General features: G+C 29.5%; 1 long non-coding RNA gene across 1 annotated transcript; it reads right to left on the bottom strand.

Annotated features, from left to right (window-relative positions):
- Positions 1-660: 660 nt before the first annotated feature.
- Positions 661-1,164, bottom strand: LOC146938862 (uncharacterized). Its single transcript, XR_015033407.1, has 2 exons — positions 1,054-1,164; positions 661-942 (listed from the first exon to the last, which is right to left on the bottom strand). It is a non-coding gene; the product is annotated as an uncharacterized LOC146938862 (long non-coding RNA).
- Between the last annotated feature and the right edge of the window lie 6,453 nt (positions 1,165-7,617).

Raw genomic sequence — 7,617 nt, 5'->3', positions numbered from 1 at the left:
TGACTAAGTTTATAAATTCAGCAATTGGCCTAACTTGAGACAGATAGGAAAAATTGTTGTACGAAGTACGTTGAGAAGAAGCCGAACTCTGACTTAAGTTCTGACTGAAGTTTTGACTCTGAGCTTGAGAAGTGTTAAGGTCACGACAACAATTCAAGAAACATTGTCAAAAAACAGTCAAACAGATTGTTAAATAATAAGTTACTCTAACACTGTATTGTGAAATCATAATGCAAACTTACTAAGTCTTAAACTTCTTAACAACCGGATGATGTAGGTTGATGAGCAGCCTCGATCCTGACCAATTGTTACATCTATTTGGGTTGTCATAGACTACAAAATGGAAGCAAAGAACTCAAGGTAAATAGATTGTAAATGATAAAGCTACGGAGTATTTTTTCCATAGTGTTACATCAATTATATTCTCATTGCATAAGGAAAGACATCTTTCAGGACATTATCAAACTTATACAAAATCCTATCATTTGATGCTGACAAATTAGAAAATAATACATTTTATCTTTCAACACAATGTTCGTACACGGTTTCTTTTCAGTCCCAATTGGCGTTGTCTTGACAATCTCATGAAGAAGCCCGATGATTTCTTAAACTTTTTTTTTACATATATAAGAACATTATAATCGGCGAAAACACAGAAATAAATTAAAGCACATAACTATACCATATAAAACGTCAATTTTGAATTTTTCCATCTTGAATTTCCCTAAATGACTTAAAGCGAAATTCATGAGTAAGAACATTAGTTAACTTGTCATACTTCTGCACCTTTGTACCAGAACCAAAAACAACCTTAAAGGGATTAAATACAATGTCATTATCAAACACATGTCAATTATACAAAGTATAAGTCTTGTTTTCCTCGATCAAAGCCTTCCAATGCACCAATTCTCTATATCGAGTTATTACATGAACTCGATCACCCTAAATCCAAGAAAGAAACCAAAAAATATAAATAAATCAAAATGTACACTAATAAGTAACATTGATAAATCATAAAGGAAATTACAACAAATCTTAACTAACTCATCTAACCTTTGCATCACAAAAAAGAGCTTCATATGTTGATTCTCATTACTACCAGTCACAATCCAAGAATCCTCCAAATCCTATTTTCCAAATGTCCAAATCATTTTTGAGATCCTTAATGTAGTCATAATCCCTTGACATTGAAAGTTCTGTATAGAAATACAATAATACATCATTTAATTGTATTCCCTTTGTTCATTCTGATATCGAAAGAAGCTAACATATTTCTATGTGATCAATTTTTGTATTATCAAATCAACCTGATCTTAAATGGATAAATTTCCGTATCATCAACTTTCTGGACTTCAATGATATGACCAAAACAAATTTACACCAATCAACTTTCATACGACTTAATCATATAGGAAAGAATAAACCAAATATGAAAATTGTTACACCTTTAGGATTACGCATAAAAACTAAAATAACCCACATGCATCAATTTGTTTTCACCTACAGTACCAGAAGCTAAAATAAAAATTGTGTCAAAACCTTACCATGAGCTAAAATTCAATCATCATGAGCTCTTCTATACTCCACATAACAAAGGAAGATTTTTCTACCGCCATGCAACATAACAATTTCTGGTACATAATCCACTAACAACTGGAAGAAAAAAAAAACAAAAAAAAAACCCTTAAAATGCAGAATCGTGAAAAAAGGAAGAAAACCATGTATGATGAAGCAAAAACAAAAACAATGTCGAAAAATGAACACCTCAAGCCACAAAAATCAGTCAACTCAAGTCATGCATGATCTCAGAACCATGAAAAAAGGAAGAAAATGACCTCTTATGAAGAAGAAAGTGAACAGTGTTCCCATCTGAACTTAGATACCGTTTGGCCAAAGTTTTTTACGGTCTAAAAGTTACTTCAAAACAAAGTTAAAATAAAGGCCTTTAAGAAAGAAGCTAAAGTTGTTTGCTTTCTTTGTTTTTTTAGTTTTAAAGTTATTTTTAAGTTAAATGTTGTTTGGCAAAATATTGTACAAACTTTGAATTTCTTATTTTTTTTATGGTGTCCGCGGTTCGAATCCCGGACTTGGCATATATTTATGCATTGTTTCTATCAACTGAGCTAAACTCACGAGGACAAAACTTTGAATTTATTATGAATTAACATAATAAATAAATAAATGTTTAAAATAAAAGATATTTTTTTTACAAATACTATATTTACTCAGTAACGTTTATTTTGTGTAACATGAATACAAATTTGTATCATCATATAAATGACTTGTTAAATATTTGAATAGAAGAAACAGTTTAAGGAGCCTGGAATAATAACATAACTAATATCAAAACAGTTGGTTTTTTCTATTTCAATTATACTCTATAATAAATTTCGTTATAAGAATACCATATTTTTGGTGTCTTTCATAAAGATAAGAACTTTTATTATATGATATTATATTTGTTACATTGTTGGTTTCATGGAAACATATATGTTTAATTTTTTTGTATAAAGATATGCATAATTTGTTACAATATAATGGTGCAATATATATATATATATATATATATATATATATATATATATATATATATAATTTTTTTAGGCATCTATACCATTTTTGAAGAAAAGACATCTACAATTTTACTTTTAATTAAAATCAAAATTTTATAAAATTAATCATACCTATTATGCAACGACAAAAAAATTATACGCATTAGCGTAACAAAAAAACAGACACACATAAAGTATTACTCTAAACGCTAATGTGTGTGTATATATATTTACGAGGTTAAAGAAAGAAAATAAAAATATTTGGTATCATTTGTGAGGTTGTGATGATTAAACGACATTTAAATTAAATATATAAGTGATAAAAAGATAATAAAATTCCTTTGAAAAAAAAGGTAATAAAATTAAATGGAACCTCCTTAAACAAAATTAAATGGAACTGTTCAAGAAAAATTAATTGGAAGAAAAAAAAACATATTGAAATATAATATTAAAAAATAAAAGAAAAGGTTCCCAATGTGAATTGAAGAGAGATGCTTGTGAAATAAATTGTCGAGAAGTAGTTTTTTGAAGTAGCATTCAACAACTTTTGGCCAATGCTCATTACATTCAATTTTATGCATTAAAAAAAGTATCTTTTTTTTTTGAAGGAGAAAAAAAAAGTATCTTTTTTAGTAAGTACTTAATTGATATTGTATTTGGTCTAACTTCTCCTTAAAAATATAGAGAAGTTGAAAAAAAAAACGGGTCAAATGGTATCTTAATCTCCCACAAGGCAGTGTAGAAGCAACTGAATTTGGGAGAAAAAAATTGAAAAATAATTAAAAATAAAAAAATTTGAAAATAGTTAAAAGGTTTTAAAAATATAAAAATTGGAAAATAGTTTTAAAAAAATTGGTGAGGTAGCACTCAACCAAGCAACACTAAAAAAAATTATATGCATTAGCGTAACAAAAAAACAGACAGACGAACATAAAATATTACTCTAAACGTTAATGTGTGTGTGTATATATTCGTGAGGTTGAAGAAAGGAAATAAAAATATTTGGTTTCATTAAATGACAGCATGAATAAAAATATTTGTGAGGTTGTGATGATTAAACAATATTGAAATTAAATATATAAAAGATAATAAAATTCCTTTAAAAAAAAGATAATAAAATAAAATGGAACCTCCTTAAAAAATTAAATGGAACAGTTCAAAAAAAAATTAAGTTAAATGGAAGAAAAAAAACATATTGAAATTTAATATTAAAAAATAAAAGAAAAGGTTCTCAACGTGAGTTAAAAAGAGGTGCTCGTGAAATAAGTTGTCGAGAAATAGTTTTTTAAAGTAACATTCAAAATGTCACCAAAAAAAAAAGTAACATTCAAAAACTTTTGGCCAAAGCTCATTCCATTCAATTTTATACATTCAAAAAAATTACTTTTTTTAGTAAGTACTTAATTGATACTGTGTTTGGCCTAACTTCTCCTTAAAAATGTAGAGAATTTGGAAAAAAGTCAGGTCAAACGATACCTTAATCTCCCACAACGGCAATGTAGAAGCAACTGAATTTGAGAGAAAAAATTGAAAAATAGTTAAAAACATAAAAATTGGAAAATAGTTAAAAGTTATTAAAAATATAAAAATTATAAAATAATTTAAAAAAATTATAAAATAATTTAAAAAAAAAGTTAGGGGCGAAATGGGAAATGCACCCTAAAACATGTGAAGTGGCAACAATCAAATCTCACCAAATAGGAAATTACAAAAATGCCCCTCTAAAGGGTAAAATGGTAAAATCATGGGGATTAATATTTAATATATTGTAAGTAGATTAATGAATCAAACAAAAGTAACAAACCTTTTTTTTTTTTCACAAAAGTAACAAACCTTTTATTTTTACAAAAGTAACAAACCAATAATATGTTGGTCCATTTGACAAAAGTAGCAACTAATAATATTTTGGTCCATTGTACAAAAATATCAACCAATAGTATCCCCAAGGAAACATGCAAGCAACTTACCAATTCTAATAACGACCGATAATCGACCAATCCTAATAACGACCAATCTATATAACCTCCCAAACACCCTACACTCTCTTTACCCTATTCTTTCGTGTTGTTTATGATCTTGATCTTGATCCTGTTTCTTTCTAAAAAATAAAATACGACACACTTTTCTTCTCTTTTTGTTTTCTCCAATCAAGACATAATGACTACGCATAATTACAAATCTTATTTTATTCTGATGGGTTTGTTAGTTCCTTTAGCTGCAATGAAATATCAAGGTTTAAACACTAACCCATTCCAACCACCACCTCCAACTATGTTGCTGTTTTTGATAGCTCTATTTTGTCACGCAGTTGCATCCACAGCTGACATGAGCTTCCCAACTACTATATATATCTTTCACATTTCTGGTGTTGTTGGGGTCGACACGCTTCTGTGGATTATCCTCTCTCAGTTCTCGAATTGGTGTATCATCAACTCATTTGTTTTAGTGATTACGTTAGCCTGCCACACCAACTGCATTGAATTGGCGTTTCAACTCTCACGTCGTACACTAGACCTCTTCCATCCTAAACATTCAAATGCTGCTACTATTGCTCCTCTGCCTCCAAATTCGGAACCACAGGAAGCAGCTTAGTTGTAACATTCATGTGGCTTGGTTTAGTTCATATTTTGCAAATGAATTATATTAGTAAATGAGAGAAGTACAAATAGTATTCGATCTTTACCAAGTGGTGATAAGTACAAATAGTGAATAGTATTAAGACTATCTAGGCATTAAGGCAAAAAGCTCCATATAGGACATGATCAGCAGGTAAATTTTAATTACTTTGACTAAAAATATGTAGGGCAATTCTGTTTTCTTTTCCTTATTAATTCAGCATAATGCTGTGTATGTTTCAATGGTTTATTTTAATTACTTTTAAATGCTGGTTGCTTATGGTTTATTTTTATTTTTACTTTTGAATTTGAGTTTGAGTCTAACTCAACAAAAAAGCTACCTCAGAGTGATATGATAATTGTCTATGCCATATCACATCGATCTACTGCAGGAAATATCAAAGAATTACTTATTTACTGGTTGTGATTTACTGATTTGCTGTTGCTAAAGCTAATCTCAAAATGGAAAAAACACAATTAGAATCAAATCATAGCTTAGGAATTTGTTGGGAAGAGGATGGAATTGATCACAGATGATCCATAGCGGACAAGACCTTCTTTACAATTAAATGAAATCTGATTAAATCCAGGAATGACTATGACCACCATTCCTACTTTTAATCCTTTCACCAAATCCTGTATAATATGATGAATTGATCCATACATATTATGAATAGAAAAAAATGAATGAAAATAGATTTCTCATTAATTAATTGAGATATAGTACAAGTTGTATATACACAAGAATGTCTCCATGTTGGCTTATTATGTGTGACAAACATGAGATTAACTATCTAATGATGGTTTGATAATATATACTACCCCTTATCTGTACAAGAACACTAGTGTCATTAGTTTTCTCAGATTTCAAAATAAAACCCCTATTCACTTTAATTACCATTAGACCAAATAACCATCACATTAGTTGTCCTTTATTTGAAGTCAGTCTATTAGTAACATATTATTAAAATAATCTTAACAATCTTTCGTTGATTCGTGTCAAGACTTGAAGATTTAACTTTAAGCCATAATTGCACATCATACGTTCAAATTATCAAGTAATCATCTTTAATTTAATTAAAATGATTGGATCATGGATTCATGGTGGTTTCAATTTATCTACCAACTTTATTCCTTCCATGTATCGCAAATCAATTCAATTCAAATAACTTTAAGGGATACTTTAATTTATGTCTTCCATGTATTTTCAAAGACACATCTTATCACAACAAAACCATAATGTGTATCTTATAATGTGGATAACAAGAAAATAAGCAGAAAAAATAACTTTAATTTAATTCACAAGTGTCTTGCACTACGAGCATTAAAACCATACACGTATATACATAGATCACACTATAATGTTAACAAAGACTTATCCCGAATAAGACCCATCCTTTCGACAAGGTAAATGAATGTCTTGGACGGTAAACCATTGGTTAAGAGATCCTCTATCATTTAAATTTGAACCTATATGTTCATATAACACTTTTTTTTTTTCATGCACTTCTTTGACTGACATGAGCTGGCCAACTACTATGATCATATTCCACTTTTCCAATTTAGTTGGATGTGAGACACTTATGTGGATTCTCCTCCCTGAATTCTGGAAGTGGTACATCATCAACCTATTCCTTTTTAGTGGTCGCTTCATTCTGTTTCTTGAACTGCATCCATAATATCACCCTGCTCTACCTTCCTAAACATTCAAGTGCTACTCAGCCTCCAAATTTAGAACCATGGGAAGCTTAGGCCTAAGATTGTAACCCGCAATGCAAACATTGTAAAGTACATGCCATAACTAGAAGTAGCAATTGTAACACACCGATTGTTATTATTTTTTTTTTTTTTGAGCAAAGCCGATTTTTATTATTAGTATTATTATAATTATTTATTTATTTTATTGTGGTTGAATTGATGGGTTAGTTGACTTTTAGAAGATAATGATATTTTGGTAATTTAAGAATGAAGGGTATTTTGGTAATTTAGGAGTGAAAGGTATTTTTGTGAAGTTAATAGAAATTATGAGGAATTAAGGAAATAGAGGTGTATGAGTAAATAAGAGGTTTAATTGAAGTAAAAGAGTACTGTTTTATTTGTAGAGAATGAATAGAAACTAAGCCCATTAAATGTGAGAGAACCAAGCCCAAAAATATAAATAGGTTGTAGTCTTTGTCAAATGAATTATGCTCTTCTTCCAACAGAAAACACCCGCGCGCCAACTGAATTTACTAAATTACCCATGCGTTACTTAAGTAAGGCTGCGTTACTTAACTCACATAGCGTGAGTTAAGTCATGCAGAGTTACTGTTTTTGTACAAAACTCATCAGTCCATACTCCAAACACCATTTTCTTTCCCTCCATCTTCTAAAACCCAAAAAGTGCGAAATTTTGGGTCAAAATCTTCATTCCAAATCATTGCAAATCGTCAGGAAGCAAGTTTCTATGC

The sequence above is a fragment of the Medicago sativa genome, chromosome 3 (assembly GCF_051527215.1).
Source record: "Medicago sativa cultivar Bolivia chromosome 3, Bolivia_mono, whole genome shotgun sequence".
Classification (NCBI taxonomy): domain Eukaryota; kingdom Viridiplantae; phylum Streptophyta; class Magnoliopsida; order Fabales; family Fabaceae; genus Medicago; species Medicago sativa.
The sequence above is the reverse complement of the archived record's forward strand: the minus strand, read 5'-3'. Positions and strand labels throughout refer to the sequence as shown.